A 20097-nucleotide genomic window follows, 5' to 3' on the forward strand; every position below is an offset into this window, starting at 1 on the left:
AAACAGCTGTGATACAGGTAAGTAATCATTCCGTTTCTATACATGTATTGACTTTTTCTTTTTTGTCATACAGTTTCCCAGGATCGCATGGCCGGCTTCCTCTCTGAAGGTGGAAACTACTAACGGGTCATTCCATCTGCTTCCCACTTCACAACTGTGGCTGTGTGGCTGGTATTCTGTCCATCTTCAACTGTGCAAGGCTGACTGTTCGTAAACAGCTGTGATACAGGTAAGTGATCATTCAGTTTCTATACATGTATTGACTTTCTTTTTTGTCATACAGTTTCCCAGGATGCCATGACGGACTCCCTCCTTGAAGGTGGAAACGACTAACAAGGGTCATTCCATCTGCATCTCCAAACTCAACTATGACTGGCTGGCTAGATATCTGTCCATCAACGGTGCCAGGCTGACTGTTCGTAAACAGCTGTGATACAGGTAAGTGATCATTCGTTTTCTATACATGTATTGACTTTCTTTTTTTTTTGTCATACAGTTTCCCAGGATGCCATGACGGAATCCCTCTCTGAAGGTGGAATATACTAACAGGGGTCATTCCATTTGCTTCTCACTTCAGAACTGTGGCTGTGTGGCTGGCTTTCTGTCCATCATCAACGGTGCCAGGCTGACTGTTCGTAAACAGCTGTGATACAGGTAAGTGATCATTCAGTTTCTATATGTGTATTGACTTTTTCTTTTTTGTCATACAGTTTCCCAGGATGCCATGACGGACTCCCTCCTTGAAGGTGGAAACTTCTAACAAGGGTTTATCCATCTGCATCTCCAATCTCAACTTTGACTGGCTGGCTGGCTATCTGTCCATCAACGGTGCCAGGCTGACTGTTTGTAAACAGCTGTGATACAGGTAAGTGATCATTCAGTTTCTATACATGTATTGACTTTTTCTTTTTTCTCATACAGTTTCCCAGGATGCCATGACGGACTCCCTTCTTGAAGGTGGAAACTACTAACAAGGGTTTATCCATCTGCATCTCCAAACTCAACTATGACTGGCTGGCTGGTATTCTGTCCAACTTCAACTGTGTGAGGCTGACTGTTCGTAAACAGCTGTGATACAGGTAAGTGATTATTCAGTTTCTATATATGTATTAACTTTCTTTTTTTTTTTCATACAGTTTCCCAGGATGCCATGACCGACTCCCTCCCTGAAGGTGGAAACTACTAACAGGGGTCATTCCATCTGCTTCTCACTTCACAACTGTGGCTGTGTGGCTGGCTTTCTGTCCATCTTCAACTGTGTGAGGCTGACTGTTCGTAAACAGCTGTAATACAGCTAAGTGATCATTCGTTTTCTATACATGTATTGGCTTTCTTTATTTTATCATACAGTTTCCCAGGATCCCATGACGGACTCCCTTTCTGAAGGTGGAAACTACTAATAGGGGTCATTCCATCTGCTTCTCACTTCACAACTGTGGCTGGCTTTCTGTCAATCTTCAACTGTGCCAGGCTGACTGTTCGTAAACAGCTGTGATACAGGTAAGGGGTCATTCAGTTTCTATACATGTATTGACTTTCTTTTTTGTCATACGGTTTCCCAGGATGCCATGACGGACTCCCTCTCTGAAGGTGGAAACGACTAACAAGGGTTTATCCATCTGCATCTCCAATCTCAACTATGACTGGCTGGTTGGTATTCAGTCCATCTTCAACTGTGCAAAGCTGACTGTTCGTAAACAGCTGTGATACAGGTAAGTGATCATTCAGTTTCTATACATGTATTGACTTTCTTTTTTTTGTCATACAGTTTCCCAGGATGCCATGACTGACTCCTTTTCTGAAGGTGGAAATGACTAACAAGGGTTTATCCATCTGCATCTTCAATCCTAAATATGACTGGCTGGCTGGCTGGCTATCTGTCCATCTTCAACTGTGCAAGGCTGACTGTTCGTAAACAGCTGTGATACAGGTAAGTGATCATTCAGTTTCTATACATGTATTGACTTTTTCTTTTTTGTCATACAGTTTCCCAGGATGCCATGACTGACTCCTTTTCTGAAGGTGGAAATGACTAACAAGGGTTTATCCATCTACATCTCCAATCTCAACTATGACTGTATGGCTGGCTATCTGTCCATCAACGGTGCCAGGCTGACTGTTCGTAAACAGCTGTGATACAGGTAAGTGGTCATTTAGTTTCTATACATGTATTGACCTTCTTTTTTGTCATACAGTTTTCCAGGATGCCATGACGGACTCCCTCCTTGAAGGTGGAAACGACTAACAAGGGTTTATCCATCTGCATCTCCAATCTCAACTATGACTGGCTGGCTGGTATTCTGTCCAACTTCAACTGTGTGAGGCTGACTGTTCGTAAACAGCTGTGATACAGGTAAGTGATCATTCAGTTTCTATACATGTATTGACTTTCTTTTAAGTCATACAAATTCCCAGGATCCCATGACGGACTCTCTCTGTGAAGGTTGAAACGACTAACAAGGGTCATTCCATCTGCTGTCACTTCAGAACTATGGCTGTGTGGCTGGTTTTCTGTCTAACTTCAACTGTGTGAGGCTGACTGTTCGTGAACAGCTGTGATACAGGTAAGTGATCATTCAGTTTCTATACATGTATTGACTTTTTCTTTTTTGTCATACAGTTTCCCAGGATGCGATGACGGACTCCCTCCTTCAAGGTGGAAACTACTAACAAGGGTTTATCCATCTGCATCTCCAAACTCAACTATGACTGGCTGGCTGGTATTCTGTCCAACTTCAACTGTGTGAGGCTGACTGTTCGTAAACAGCTGTGATACAGGTAAGTGATTATTCAGTTTCTATACATGTATTGACATTTTTTCTTTTTTGTCATAGTTTCCCAGGATGCCATGACCGACTCCCTCCTTGAAGGTGGAAACTACTAACAGGGGTCATTCCATCTGATTCTCACTTCACAACTGTGGCTGTGTGGCTGGCTTTCTGTCCATCATCAACGGTGCCAGGTTGACTGTTCGTAAACAGCTGTGATACAGGTAAGTGATCATTCAGTTTCAATACATGTATTGACCTTTTCTTTTTTGTCATACAGTTTCCCAGGATGACATGACGGACTCCCTTTCTGAAGGTGGAAATGACTAACAAGGGTTTATCCATCTGCATCTCCAATCTCAACTATGACTGCATGGCTGGCTATCTGTCCAACTTCAACTGTGTGAGGCTGACTGTTCGTAAACAGCTGTGATACAGGTAAGTGATCATTCAGTTTCTATATATTTATTGACTTTTTTTCTTTTTTGTCATAGTTTCCCAGGATCCCATGACGGACTCCCTTTCTGAAGGTGGAAATGACTAACAAGGGTTTATCCATCTACATCTCCAAACTCAACAATGACTGGATGGCAGGCTATCTGTCCATCAACGGTGCCAGGCTGACTGTTCGTAAACAGCTGTGATACAGGTAAGTAATCATTCAGTTTCTATACATGTATTGACTTTCTTTTTTTTGTCATACAGTTTCCCAGGATGCCATGACGGACTCCCTCCTTGAAGGTGAAAACAACTAACAAGGGTTTATCCATCTGCATCTTCAATCCTAAATATGACTGGCTGGCTTGCTTTCTGTCTATCTTCAACTGTGCAAGGCTGACTGTTCGTAAACAGCTGTGATACAGGTAAGTGATCATTCAGTTTCTATACATGTATTGACTTTCTTTTTTGTCATACAGTTTCCCAGGATCGCATGGCCGGCTTCCTCTCTGAAGGTGGAAATGACTAACAAGGGTCATTCCATCTGCTCCTCTCTTCACAACTGTGGCTGTGTGGCTGGCTTTCTGTCCATCATCAACGGTGCCAGGCTGACTGTTCGTAAACAGCTGTGATACAGGTAAGTGATCATTCAGTTTCTATATATGTATTGACTTTTTCTTTTTTGTCATACAGTTTCCCAGGATCGCATGGCCGGCTTCCTCTCTGAAGGTGGAAACGACTAACAAGGGTCATTCCATCTGCTTCTCTCTTCACAACTGTGGCTGTGTGGCTGGCTTTCTGTCAAACTTTAACTGTGCCAGACTGACTGTTTGTAAACAGCTGTGATGCAGGTAAGTGATCATTCAGTTTCTATACATGTATTGACTTTTTCTTTTTTGTCATACAGTTTCCCAGGATGCCATTACGGACTCCCTCCTTGAAGGTGGAAACTACTAACAAGGGTTTATCCATCTGCATCTCCAATCTCAACTATGACTGGCTGGCTGGCTATCTGTCCATCAACGGTGCCAGACTGACTGTTCGTAAACAGCTGTGATAAAGGTAAGTGATCATTCAGTTTCTATACATGTATTGACTTTCTGTTTTTTTGTCATACAGTTTCCCATGATGCCATGACCGACTCCCTCCTTGATGGTGGAAACTACTAACAGGGGTCATTCCATCTGCTTCTCACTTCACAACTGTGGCTGTGTGGCTGGCTTTCTGTCCATCATCAACGGTGCCAGGCTGACTGTTCGTAAACAGCTGTGATACAGGCAAATAATAATTCAGTTTCTATACATGTATTGACTTTTTCTTTTTTGTCATACAGTTTCCCAGGATGCCATGACGGACTCCGTCCTTGAAGGTGGAAACTACTAACAAGGGTTTATCCATCTGCATCTCCAAACTCAACTATGACTGGCTGGCTGGTATTCTGTCCAACTTCAACTGTGTGAGGCTGACTGTTCGTAAACAGCTGTGATACAGGTAAGTGATCATTCGTTTTCTATACATGCATTGGCTTTCTTTTTTTTAATCATACAGTTTCCCAGGATCCCATGACGGACTCCGTCTCTGAAGGTGGAAACTACTAACAGGGGTTATTCCATCTGCTTCTCACTTCACAACTGTGGCTGGCTTTCTGTCCATCTTCAACTGTGCCAGGCTGACTGTTCGTAAACAGTTGTGATACAGGTAAGTCATCATTCAGTTTCTATACATGTATTGACTTTCTTTTTTGTCATACAGTTTCCCAGGATGCCATGACCAACTCCCTCTCTGAAGGTGGAAACTACTAACAGGGGTTATTCCATCTGCTTCTCACTTCACAACTGTGGCTGTGTGGCTGGCTTTCTGTCCATCATCAACGGTGCCAGGCTGACTGTTCGTAAACAGCTGTGATACAGGTAAGTGATCATTCGTTTTCTATACATGTAATGACTTTCTTTTTTGTCATACAGTTTCCCAGGATGCCATGACGGACTCCCTCTCTGAAGGTGGAAAAGACTAACAAGGGTTTATCCATCTGCATCTCCAATCTCAACTATGACTGGCTGGCTGGTATTCTGTCCATCTTCAACTGTGCAAGGCTGACTGTTCGTAAACAGCTGTGATACAGGTAAGTGATCATTCAGTTTCTATACATGTATTGACTTTCTTTTTTGTCATACAGTTTCCCAGGATGCCATGACGGACTCCCTCCTTGAAGGTGGAAACGACTAACAAGGGTCATTCCATCTGCTTCTCTCTTCACAACTGTGGCTGTGTGGCTGGTATTCTGTCCAACTTAAACTGTGCCAGGCGTACTGTTCATAAACAGCTGTGATACAGGTAAGTGATCATTCAGATTCAATACATGTGTTGACTTTCTTTTTTGTCATACAGTTTCCCAGGATGCCATGACGGACTCCCCCCTTGAAGGTGGAAACTACTAACAAGGGTTTATCCATCTACATCTCCAATCTCAACTTTGACTGGCTGGCTGGCTATCTGTCCATTAACGGTGCCAGCCTGACTGTTCGTAAACAGCTGTGATACAGGTAAGTGATCATTCGTTTTCTATACATGCATTGGCTTTCTTTTTTTTAATCATACAGTTTCCCAGGATCCCATGACGGACTCCGTCTCTGAAGGTGGAAACTACTAACTGGGGTTATTCCATCTGCTTCTCACTTCACAACTGTGGCTGGCTTTCTGTCCATCTTCAACTGTGCCAGGCTGACTGTTCGTAAACAGTTGTGATACAGGTAAGTCATCATTCAGTTTCTATACATGTATTGACTTTCTTTTTTGTCATACAGTTTCCCAGGATGCCATGACGGAATCCCTCTCTGAAGGTGGAAACTACTAACAGGGGTTATTCCATCTGCTTCCACTTCACAACTGTGGCTGTGTGGCTGGCTTTCTGTCCATCATCAACGGTGCCAGGCTGACTGTTCGTAAACAGCTGTGATACAGGTAAGTGATCATTCAGTTTCTATATATGTATTGACTTTTTCTTTTTTGTCATACAGTTTCCCAGGATCGCATGGCCGGCTTCCTCTCTGAAGGTGGAAACGACTAACAAGGGTCATTCCATCTGCTTCTCTCTTCACAACTGTGGCTGTGTGGCTGGCTTTCTGTCCAACTTTAACTGTGCCAGACTGACTGTTTGTAAACAGCTGTGATGCAGGTAAGTGATCATTCAGTTTCTATACATGTATTGACTTTTTCTTTTTTGTCATACAGTTTCCCAGGATGCCATTACGGACTCCCTCCTTGAAGGTGGAAACTACTAACAAGGGTTTATCCATCTGCATCTCCAATCTCAACTATGACTGGCTGGCTGGCTATCTGTCCATCAACGGTGCCAGACTGACTGTTCGTAAACAGCTGTGATAAAGGTAAGTGATCATTCAGTTTCTATACATGTATTGACTTTCTTTTTTTTGTCATACAGTTTCCCATGATGCCATGACCGACTCCCTCCTTGAAGGTGGAAACTACTAACAGGGGTCATTCCATCTGCTTCTCACTTCACAACTGTGGCTGTGTGGCTGGCTTTCTGTCCATCATCAACGGTGCCAGGCTGACTGTTCGTAAACAGCTGTGATACAGGCAAATAATAATTCAGTTTCTATACATGTATTGACTTTTTCTTTTTTGTCATACAGTTTCCCAGGATGCCATGACGGACTCCGTCCTTGAAGGTGGAAACTACTAACAAGGGTTTATCCATCTGCATCTCCAAACTCAACTATGACTGGCTGGCTGGTATTCTGTCCAACTTCAACTGTGTGAGGCTGACTGTTCGTAAACAGCTGTGATACAGGTAAGTTATCATTCATTTTTCTATATATGTATTGACTTTTTTTGTTTTTTGTCATCGTTTCCCAGGATCCCATGACGGACTCCTTTTCTGAAGGTGGAAATGACTAAAAAGGGTTTATCCATCTACATCTCCAATCTCAACTATGACTGGATGGCTGGCTATCTGTCCATCAACGGTGCCAGGCTGACTGTTCGTAAACAGCTGTGATACAGGTAAGTGATCATTCAGTTTCTATATATGTAATGACTTTTTCTTTTTTGTCATACAGTTTCCCAGGATCGCATGGCCGGCTTCCTCTCTGAAGGTGGAAACGACTAACAAGGGTCATTCCATCTGCTTCTCTCTTCACAACTGTGGCTGTGTGGCTGGCTTTCTGTCCAACTTTAACTGTGCCAGACTGACTGTTTGTAAACAGCTGTGATGCAGGTAAGTAATCATTCCGTTTCTATACATGTATTGACTTTTTCTTTTTTGTCATACAGTTTCCCAGGATCGCATGGCCGGCTTCCTCTCTGAAGGTGGAAACTACTAACGGGTCATTCCATCTGCTTCCCACTTCACAACTGTGGCTGTGTGGCTGGTATTCTGTCCATCTTCAACTGTGCAAGGCTGACTGTTCGTAAAAAGCTGTGATACAGGTAAGTGATCATTCAGTTTCTATACATGTATTGACTTTCTTTTTTGTCATACAGTTTCCCAGGATGCCATGACGGACTCCCTCCTTGAAGGTGGAAACGACTAACAAGGGTCATTCCATCTGCTTCTCTCTTCACAACTGTGGCTGTGTGGCTGGTATTCTGTCCAACTTAAACTGTGCCAGGCGTACTGTTCATAAACAGCTGTGATACAGGTAAGTGATCATTCAGATTCAATACATGTATTGACTTTCTTTTTTGTCATACAGTTTCCCAGGATGCCATGACGGACTCCCTCCTTGAAGGTGGAAACTACTAACAAGGGTTTATCCATCTACATCTCCAATCTCAACTTTGACTGGCTGGCTGGCTATCTGTCCATCAACGGTGCCAGGCTGACTGTTCGTGAACAGCTGTGATACAGGTAAGTGATCATTCAGTTTCTATACATGTATTGACTTTTTCTTTTTTGTCATACAGTTTCCCAGGATGCCATGACGGACTCCCTCCTTCAAGGTGGAAACTACTAACAAGGGTTTATCCATCTGCATCTCCAAACTCAACTATGACTGGCTGGCTGGTATTCTGTCCAACTTCAACTGTGTGAGGCTGACTGTTCGTAAACAGCTGTGATACAGGTAAGTGATTATTCAGTTTCTATACATGTATTGACATTTTTTCTTTTTTGTCATAGTTTCCCAGGATGCCATGACCGACTCCCTCCTTGAAGGTGGAAACTACTAACAGGGGTCATTCCATCTGATTCTCACTTCACAACTGTGGCTGTGTGGCTGGCTTTCTGTCCATCATCAACGGTGCCAGGTTGACTGTTCGTAAACAGCTGTGATACAGGTAAGTGATCATTCAGTTTCAATACATGTATTGACCTTTTCTTTTTTGTCATACAGTTTCCCAGGATGACATGACGGACTCCCTTTCTGAAGGTGGAAATGACTAACAAGGGTTTATCCATCTGCATCTCCAATCTCAACTATGACTGCATGGCTGGCTATCTGTCCAACTTCAACTGTGTGAGGCTGACTGTTCGTAAACAGCTGTGATACAGGTAAGTGATCATTCAGTTTCTATACATGTATTGACTTTTTTTCTTTTTTGTCATAGTTTCCCAGGATCCCATGACGGACTCCCTTTCTGAAGGTGGAAATGACTAACAGGGGTCATTCCATCTGATTCTCACTTCACAACTGTGGCTGTGTGGCTGGCTTTCTGTCCATCATCAACGGTGCCAGGTTGACTGTTCGTAAACAGCTGTGATACAGGTAAGTGATCATTCAGTTTCAATACATGTATTGACCTTTTCTTTTTTGTCATACAGTTTCCCAGGATGACATGACGGACTCCCTTTCTGAAGGTGGAAATGACTAACAAGGGTTTATCCATCTGCATCTCCAATCTCAACTATGACTGCATGGCTGGCTATCTGTCCAACTTCAACTGTGTGAGGCTGACTGTTCGTAAACAGCTGTGATACAGGTAAGTGATCATTCAGTTTCTATACATGTATTGACTTTTTTTCTTTTTTGTCATAGTTTCCCAGGATCCCATGACGGACTCCCTTTCTGAAGGTGGAAATGACTAACAAGGGTTTATCCATCTACATCTCCAAACTCAACAATGACTGGATGGCAGGCTATCTGTCCATCAACGGTGCCAGGCTGACTGTTCGTAAACAGCTGTGATACAGGTAAGTAATCATTCAGTTTCTATACATGTATTGACTTTCTTTTTTTTGTCATACAGTTTCCCAGGATGCCATGACGGACTCCCTTTCTGAAGGTGGAAATGACTAACAAGGGTTTATCCATCTGCATCTCCAATCTCAACTATGACTGCATGGCTGGCTATCTGTCTAACTTCAACTGTGTGAGGCTGACTGTTCGTAAACAGCTGTGATACAGGTAAGTGATCATTCAGTTTCTATATATTTATTGACTTTTTTTCTTTTTTGTCATAGTTTCCCAGGATCCCATGACGGACTCCCTTTCTGAAGGTGGAAATGACTAACAAGGGTTTATCCATCTACATCTCCAAACTCAACAATGACTGGATGGCAGGCTATCTGTCCATCAACGGTGCCAGGCTGACTGTTCGTAAACAGCTGTGATACAGGTAAGTAATCATTCAGTTTCTATTCATGTATTGACTTTCTTTTTTTTGTCATACAGTTTCCCAGGATGCCATGACGGACTCCCTCCTTGAAGGTGAAAACAACTAACAAGGGTTTATCCATCTGCATCTTCAATCCTAAATATGACTGGCTGGCTTGCTTTCTGTCTATCTTCAACTGTGCAAGGCTGACTGTTCGTAAACAGCTGTGATACAGGTAAGTGATCATTCAGTTTCTATACATGTATTGACTTTCTTTTTTGTCATACAGTTTCCCAGGATCGCATGGCCGGCTTCCTCTCTGAAGGTGGAAATGACTAACAAGGGTCATTCCATCTGCTCCTCTCTTCACAACTGTGGCTGTGTGGCTGGCTTTCTGTCCATCATCAACGGTGCCAGGCTGACTGTTCGTAAACAGCTGTGATACAGGCAAATAATAATTCAGTTTCTATACATGTATTGACTTTCTTTTTTTTGTCATACAGTTTCCCAGGATGCCATGACGGACTCCCTTTCTGAAGGTGGAAATGACTAACAAGGGTTTATCCATCTGCATCTCCAATCTCAACTATGACTGCATGGCTGGCTATCTGTCTAACTTCAACTGTGTGAGGCTGACTGTTCGTAAACAGCTGTGATACAGGTAAGTGATCATTCAGTTTCTATATATTTATTGACTTTTTTTCTTTTTTGTCATAGTTTCCCAGGATCCCATGACGGACTCCCTTTCTGAAGGTGGAAATGACTAACAAGGGTTTATCCATCTACATCTCCAAACTCAACAATGACTGGATGGCAGGCTATCTGTCCATCAACGGTGCCAGGCTGACTGTTCGTAAACAGCTGTGATACAGGTAAGTAATCATTCAGTTTCTATACATGTATTGACTTTCTTTTTTTTGTCATACAGTTTCCCAGGATGCCATGACGGACTCCCTCCTTGAAGGTGGAAACTACTAACAAGGGTTTATCCATCTGCATCTCCAAACTCAACTATGACTGGCTGGCTGGTATTCTGTCCAACTTCAACTGTGTGAGGCTGACTGTTCGTAAACAGCTGTGATACAGGTAAGTGATCATTCGTTTTCTATACATGTAATGACTTTCTTTTTTGTCATACAGTTTCCCAGGATGCCATGACGGACTCCCTCTCTGAAGGTGGAAAAGACTAACAAGGGTTTATCCATCTGCATATCCAATCTCAACTATGACTGGCTGGCTGGTATTCTGTCCATCTTCAACTGTGCAATGCTGACTGTTCGTAAACAGCTGTGATACAGGTAAGTAATCATTCCGTTTCTATACATGTATTGACTTTTTCTTTTTTGTCATACAGTTTCCCAGGATCGCATGGCCGGCTTCCTCTCTGAAGGTGGAAACTACTAACGGGTCATTCCATCTGCTTCCCACTTCACAACTGTGGCTGTGTGGCTGGTATTCTGTCCATCTTCAACTGTGCAAGGCTGACTGTTCGTAAACAGCTGTGATACAGGTAAGTGATCATTCAGTTTCTATACATGTATTGACTTTCTTTTTTGTCATACAGTTTCCCAGGATGCCATGACGGACTCCCTCCTTGAAGGTGGAAACGACTAACAAGGGTCATTCCATCTGCTTCTCTCTTCACAACTGTGGCTGTGTGGCTGGTATTCTGTCCAACTTAAACTGTGCCAGGCGTACTGTTCATAAACAGCTGTGATACAGGTAAGTGATCATTCAGATTCAATACATGTGTTGACTTTCTTTTTTGTCATACAGTTTCCCAGGATGCCATGACGGACTCCCTCCTTGAAGGTGGAAACTACTAACAAGGGTTTATCCATCTACATCTCCAATCTCAACTTTGACTGGCTGGCTGGCTATCTGTCCATCAACGGTGCCAGGCTGACTGTTTGTAAACAGCTGTGATAAAGGCAAGTGATCATTCAGTTTCTATACATGTATTGACTTTCTTTTTTTTTTTCATACAGTTTCCCAGAATGCCATGACCGACTCCCTTTCTGAAGGTGGAAAATACTAACAGGGGTCATTCCATTTGCTTCTCACTTCAGAACTGTGGCTGTGTGGCTGACTTTCTGTCCATCATCAACGGTGCCAGGCTGACTGTTCGTAAACAGCTGTGATACAGGTAAGTGATCATTCAGTTTCTATACATGTATTGACTTTTTCTTTTTTGTCATACAGTTTCCCAGGATGCCATTACGGACTCCCTCCTGGAAGGTGGAAACTACTAACAAGGGTTTATCCATCTGCATCTCCAATCTCAACTATGACTGGCTGGCTGGCTATCTGTCCATCAACGGTGCCAGACTGACTGTTCGTAAACAGCTGTGATAAAGGTAAGTGATCATTCAGTTTCTATACATGTATTGACTTTCTTTTTTTTGTCATACAGTTTCCCATGATGCCATGACCGACTCCCTCCTTGAAGGTGGAAACTACTAACAGGGGTCATTCCATCTGCTTCTCACTTCACAACTGTGGCTGTGTGGCTGGCTTTCTGTCCATCATCAACGGTGCCAGGCTGACTGTTCGTAAACAGCTGTGATACAGGCAAATAATAATTCAGTTTCTATACATGTATTGACTTTTTCTTTTTTGTCATACAGTTTCCCAGGATGCCATGACGGACTCCGTCCTTGAAGGTGGAAACTACTAACAAGGGTTTATCCATCTGCATCTCCAAACTCAACTATGACTGGCTGGCTGGTATTCTGTCCAACTTCAACTGTGTGAGGCTGACTGTTCGTAAACAGCTGTGATACATGTAAGTGATCATTCATTTTTCTATATATGTATTGACTTTTTTTGTTTTTTGTCATCGTTTCCCAGGATCCCATGACGGACTCCCTTTCTGAAGGTGGAAATGACTAAAAAGGGTTTATCCATCTACATCTCCAATCTCAACTATGACTGGATGGCTGGCTATCTGTCCATCAACGGTGCCAGGCTGACTGTTCGTAAACAGCTGTGATACAGGTAAGTGATCATTCAGTTTCTATACATGTATTGACTTTTTCTTTTTTGTCATACAGTTTCCCAGGATGCCATGACGTACTCCCTCCTTGAAGGTGGAAACTACTTACAAGGGTTTATCCATCTGCATCTCCAATCTCAACTATGACTGGCTGGCTGGCTATCTGTCCATGAACGGTGCCAGGCTGACTGTTTGTAAACAGCTGTGATACAGGTAAGTGATCATTCAGTATCTATACATGTATTGACTTTCTTTTTGTTGTCATACAGTTTCCCAGAATGCCATGACCGACTCCCTTTCTGAAGGTGGAAAATACTAACAGGGGTCATTCCATTTGCTTCTGACTTCAGAACTGTGGCTGTGTGGCTGGCTTTCTGTCCATCATCAACGGTGCCAGGCTGACTGTTCGTAAACAGCTGTGATACAAGTAAGTGATCATTCAGTTTCTATATATGTATTGACTTTTTCTTTTTTGTCATACAGTTTCCCAGGATCGCATGGCCGGCTTCCTCTCTGAAGGTGGAAACGACTAACAAGGGTCATTCCATCTGCTTCTCTCTTCACAACTGTGGCTGTGTGGCTGGCTTTCTGTCCAACTTTAACTGTGCCAGACTGACTGTTTGTAAACAGCTGTGATGCAGGTAAGTGATCATTCAGTTTCTATACATGTATTGACTTTTTCTTTTTTGTCATACAGTTTCCCAGGATCCCATGACGGACTCCGTCTCTGAAGGTGGAAACTACTAACTGGGGTTATTCCATCTGCTTCTCACTTCACAACTGTGGCTGGCTTTCTGTCCATCTTCAACTGTGCCAGGCTGACTGTTCGTAAACAGTTGTGATACAGGTAAGTCATCATTCAGTTTCTATACATGTATTGACTTTCTTTTTTGTCATACAGTTTCCCAGGATGCCATGACGGAATCCCTCTCTGAAGGTGGAAACTACTAACAAGGGTTTATCCATCTGCATCTCCAAACTCAACTATGACTGGCTGGCTGGTATTCTGTCCAACTTCAACTGTGTGAGGCTGACTGTTCGTAAACAGCTGTGATACAGGTAAGTTATCATTCATTTTTCTATATATGTATTGACTTTTTTTGTTTTTTGTCATCGTTTCCCAGGATCCCATGACGGACTCCCTTTCTGAAGGTGGAAATGACTAAAAAGGGTTTATCCATCTACATCTCCAATCTCAACTATGACTGGATGGCTGGCTATCTGTCCATCAACGGTGCCAGGCTGACTGTTCGTAAACAGCTGTGATACAGGTAAGTGATCATTCAGTTTTTATACATGTAATGACTTTTTCTTTTTTGTCATACAGTTTCCCAGGATCGCATGGCCGGCTTCCTCTCTGAAGGTGGAAACGACTAACAAGGGTCATTCCATCTGCTTCTCTCTTCACAACTGTGGCTGTGTGGCTGGCTTTCTGTCCAACTTTAACTGTGCCAGACTGACTGTTTGTAAACAGCTGTGATACAGGTAAGTAATCATTCAGTTTCTATACATGTATTGACTTTCTTTTTTTTGTCATACAGTTTCCCAGAATGCCATGACCGACTCCCTCTCTGAAGGTGGAAAATACTAACAGGGGTCATTCCATTTGCTTCTCACTTCACAACTGTGGCTGGCTTTTTGTCCATCTTCAACTGTGTGAGGCTGACTGTTCGTAAACAGCTGTGATACAGGTAAGTGATCATTCAGTTTCTATACATGTATCAACTTTCTTTTTTTATCATACAGTTTCCCAGGATGCCATGACGGACTCCCTCCTTGAAGGTGGAAACTACTAACAAGGGTTTATCCATCTGCATCTCCAATCTCAACTATGACTGGCTGGCTGGCTATCTGTCCATTAACGGTGCCAGGCTGACTGTTCGTAAACAGCTGTGATACAGGTAAGTGATCATTCGTTTTCTATACATGCATTGGCTTTCTTTTTTTTAATCATACAGTTTCCCAGGATGCCATGACGGACTCCGTCTCTGAAGGTGGAAACTACTTACAGGGGTCATTCCATCTGCTTCTCACTTCACAACTGTGGCTGGCTTTCTGTCCATCTTCAACTGTGCCAGGCTGACTGTTCGTAAACAGCTGTGATACAGGTAAGTGATCATTCGTTTTCTATACATGTAATGACTTTCTTTTTTGTCATACAGTTTCCCAGGATGCCATGACGGACTCCCTCTCTGAAGGTGGAAAAGACTAACAAGGGTTTATCCATCTGCATCTCCAATCTCAACTATGACTGGCTGGCTGGTATTCTGTCCATCTTCAACTGTGCAAGGCTGACTGTTCGTAAACAGCTGTGATACAGGTAAGTGATCATTCAGTTTCTATACATGTATTGACTTTGTTTTTTGTCATACAGTTTCCCAGGATGCCATGACGGACTCCCTCCTTGAAGGTGGAAACGACTAACAAGGGTCATTCCATCTACTTCTCTCTTCACAACTGTGGCTGTGTGGCTGGTATTCTGTCCAACTTAAACTGTGCCAGGCGTACTGTTCGTAAACAGCTGTGATACAGGTAAGTGATCATTCAGATTCAATACATGTATTGACTTTCTTTTTTGTCATACAGTTTCCCAGGATGCAATGACGGACTCCCTCCTTGAAGGTGGAAACTACTAACAAGGGTTTATCCATCTACATCTCCAATCTCAACTTTGACTGGCTGGCTGGCTATCTGTCCATCAACGGTGCCAGGCTGACTGTTTGTAAACAGCTGTGATAAAGGCAAGTGATCATTCAGTTTCTATACATGTATTGACTTTCTTTTTTTTTTCATACAGTTTCCCAGAATGCCATGACCGACTCCCTTTCTGAAGGTGGAAAATACTAACAGGGGTCATTCCATTTGCTTCTCACTTCAGAACTGTGGCTGTGTGGCTGGCTTTCTGTCCATCATCAACGGTGCCAGGCTGACTGTTCGTAAACAGCTGTGATACAGGTAAGTAATCATTCAGTTTCTATACATGTATTGACTTTCTTTTTTTTGTCATACAGTTTCCCAGAATGCCATGACCGACTCCCTTTCTGAAGGTGGAAAATACTAACAGGGGTCATTCCATTTGCTTCTCACTTCACAACTGTGGCTGGCTTTTTGTCCATCTTCAACTGTGTGAGGCTGATTGTTCGTAAACAGCTGTGATACAGGTAAGTGATCATTCAGTTTCTATACATGTATCAACTTTCTTTTTTTATCATACAGTTTCCCAGGATCCCATGACAGACTCCCTCTCTGAAGGTGGAAACTACTAACAGGGGTAATTCTATCTGCTTCTCACTTCAAAACTGTGGCTGGCTTTCTGTCCAACTTCAACTGTGCAAGGCTGACTGTTCGTAAACAGCTGTGATACAGGTAAGTGATCATTCAGTTTCTATACATGTATTGACTTTCTTTTTTGTCATACAGTTTCCCAGGATCCCATGACGGACTCCCTTTCTGAAGGCGGAAACGACTAACAAGGGTTTATCTATCTGCATCTCCAATCTCAAATATGACTGGCTGGCTGGCTTTCTGTCCATCTTCAACTGTGTGAGGCTGACTGTTCGTAAACAGCTGTGATACAGGTAAGTGATCATTCAGTTTCTATACATGTATTTACTTTTTCTTTTTTGTCATACAGTTTCCCAGGATCGCATGGCCGGCTTCCTCTCTGAAGGTGGAAACTACTAACAGGGGTCATTCCATCTGCTTCTCACTTCACAACTGTGGCTGGCTTTCTGTCCAACTTCAACTGTGCAAGGCTGACTTTTCGAAAACAGCTGTGATACAGGTAAGTGATCATTCAGTTTCTATACATGTATTGACTTTCTTTTTTGTCATACAGTCTCCCAGGATGCCATGACCGACTACCTCCTTGAAGGTGGAAACTACTAACAGGGGTCATTCCATCTGCTTCTCACATCACAACTGTGGCTGTGTGGCTGGCTTTCTGTCCATCATCAACGGTGCCAGGCTGACTGTTCGTAAACAGCTGTGATACAGGTAAGTGATCATTCAGTTTCTATACATGTATTGACTTTCTTTTTTTTTTCATACAGTTTCCCAGAATGCCATGACCGACTCCCTTTCTGAAGGTGGAAAATACTAACAGGGGTCATTCCATTTGCTTCTCACTTCAGAACTGTGGCTGTGTGGCTGGCTTTCTGTCCATCATCAACGGTGCCAGGCTGACTGTTCATAAACAGCTGTGATACAGGTAAGTGATCATTCAGTTTCTATACATGTATTGACTTTCTTTTTTTTGTCATACAGTTTCCCAGGATGCCATGACGGACTCCCTTTCTGAAGGTGGAAACTACTAACAAGGGTTTATCCATCCACATCTCCAAACTCAACTATGACTGGCTGGCTGGCTATCTGTCCATCAACGGTGCCAGGCTGACTGTGTAAACAGCTGTAATACAGGTAAGTAATCATTCAGTTTCTATACATGTATTGACTTTCTTTTTTTTTTCATACAGTTTCCCAGAATGCCATGACCGAGTCCCTTTCTGAAGGTGGAAAATACTAACAGGGTTCATTCCATTTGCTTCTCACTTCACAACTGTGGCTGGCTTTTTGTCCATCTTCAACTGTGTGAGGCTGACTGTTCGTAAACAGCTGTGATACAGGTAAGTGATCATTCAGTTTCTATACATGTATCAACTTTCTTTTTTTATCATACAGTTTCCCAGGATCCCATGACAGACTCCCTCTCTGAAGGTGGAAACTACTAACAGGGGTCATTCTATCTGCTTCTCACTTCAAAACTGTGGCTGGCTTTCTGTCCAACTTCAACTGTGCAAGGCTGACTGTTCGTAAACAGCTGTGATACAGGTAAGTGATCATTCAGTTTCTATACATGTATTGACTTTTTCTTTTTTGTCATACAGTTTCCCAGGATCCCATGACGGACTCCCTTTCTGAAGGCGGAAACGACTAACAAGGGTTTATCTATCTGCATCTCCAATCTCAAATATGACTGGCTGGCTGGCTTTCTGTCCATCTTCAACTGTGTGAGGCTGACTGTTCGTAAACAGCTGTGATACAGGTAAGTGATCATTCAGTTTCTATACATGTATTTACTTTTTCTTTTTTGTCATACAGTTTCCCAGGATCGCATGGCCGGCTTCCTCTCTGAAGGTGGAAACTACTAACAGGGGTCATTCCATCTGCTTCTCACTTCACAACTGTGGCTGGCTTTCTGTCCAACTTCAACTGTGCAAGGCTGACTTTTCGTAAACAGCTGTGATACAGGTAAGTGATCATTCAGTTTCTATACATGTATTGACTTTCTTTTTTGTCATACAGTCTCCCAGGATGCCATGACCGACTACCTCCTTGAAGGTGGAAACTACTAACAGGGGTCATTCCATCTGCTTCTCACATCACAACTGTGGCTGTGTGGCTGGCTTTCTGTCCATCATCAACGGTGCCAGGCTGACTGTTCGTAAACAGCTGTGATACAGGTAAGTGGTCATTCAGTTTCTATACATGTATTGACTTTCTTTTTTTTTTCATACAGTTTCCCAGAATGCCATGACCGACTCCCTTTCTGAAGGTGGAAAATACTAACAGGGGTCATTCCATTTGCTTCTCACTTCAGAACTGTGGCTGTGTGGCTGGCTTTCTGTCCATCATCAACGGTGCCAGGCTGACTGTTCGTAAACAGCTGTGATACAGGTAAGTGATCATTCAGTTTCTATACATGTATTGACTTTCTTTTTTTTGTCATACAGTTTCCCAGGATGCCATGACGGACTCCCTTTCTGAAGGTGGAAACTACTAACAAGGGTTTATCCATCCACATCTCCAAACTCAACTATGACTGGCTGGCTGGCTATCTGTCCATCAACGGTGCCAGGCTGACTGTGTAAACAGCTGTAATACAGGTAAGTAATCATTCAGTTTCTATACATGTATTGACTTTCTTTTTTTTTTCATACAGTTTCCCAGAATGCCATGACCGAGTCCCTTTCTGAAGGTGGAAAATACTAACAGGGTTCATTCCATTTGCTTCTCACTTCACAACTGTGGCTGGCTTTTTGTCCATCTTCAACTGTGTGAGGCTGACTGTTCGTAAACAGCTGTGATACAGGTAAGTGATCATTCAGTTTCTATACATGTATCAACTTTCTTTTTTTATCATACAGTTTCCCAGGATCCCATGACAGACTCCCTCTCTGAAGGTGGAAACTACTAACAGGGGTCATTCTATCTGCTTCTCACTTCAAAACTGTGGCTGGCTTTCTGTCCAACTTCAACTGTGCAAGGCTGACTGTTCGTAAACAGCTGTGATACAGGTAAGTGATCATTCAGTTTCTATACATGTATTGACTTTTTCTTTTTTGTCATACAGTTTCCCAGGATCCCATGACGGACTCCCTTTCTGAAGGCGGAAACGACTAACAAGGGTTTATCTATCTGCATCTCCAATCTCAAATATGACTGGCTGGCTGGCTTTCTGTCCATCTTCAACTGTGTGAGGCTGACTGTTCGTAAACAGCTGTGATACAGGTAAGTGATCATTCAGTTTCTATACATGTATTGACTTTTTCTTTTTTGTCATACAGTTTCCCAGGATCGCATGGCCGGCTTCCTCTCTGAAGGTGGAAACTACTAACAAGGGTCATTCCATCTGCTTCTCTCTTCACAACTGTGGCTGTGTGGCTGGCTTTCTGTCCAACTTTAACTGTGCCAGCCTGACTGTTCGTAAACAGCTGTGATGCAGGTAAGTGATCATTCAGTTTCTATACATGTATTGACTTTCTTTTTTGTCATACAGTTTCCCAGGATGCCGTGACGGACTCCCTCCTTGAAGGTTGAAACGACTAACAAGGGTCATTCCATCTGCTGTCACTTCAGAACTATGGCTGTGTGGCTGGCTTTCTGTCCAACTTCAACTATGTGAGGCTAACTGTCCGAAAACAGCTGTGATACAGGTAAGTGATCATTCAGTTTCTATACATGTATTGTCTTTCTTTTTTGTCATACAGTCTCCCAGGATGCCATGACCAACTCCCTCTATGAAGGTGGAAACTACTAACAGGGGTCATTCCATCTGCTTCTCACTTCACAACTGTGGCTGTGTGGCTGGCTTTCTGTCCATCATCAACGGTGCCAGGCTGACTGTAAACAGCTGTGATACAGGTAAGTGATCCTTCAGTTTCTATACATGTAATGACTTTTTCTTTTTTTGTCATACAGTTTCCCAGGATCGCATGGCCGGCTTCCTCTCTGAAGGTGGAAACTACTAACAGGGGTCATTCCATCTGCTTCTCACTTCACAACTGTGGCTGGCTTTCTGTCCAACTTCAACTGTGCAAGGCTGACTTTTCGTAAAAA

This window comes from Salminus brasiliensis, chromosome 8 (genome assembly GCF_030463535.1).
Source record: "Salminus brasiliensis chromosome 8, fSalBra1.hap2, whole genome shotgun sequence".
Classification (NCBI taxonomy): Eukaryota; Metazoa; Chordata; class Actinopteri; order Characiformes; family Bryconidae; genus Salminus; species Salminus brasiliensis.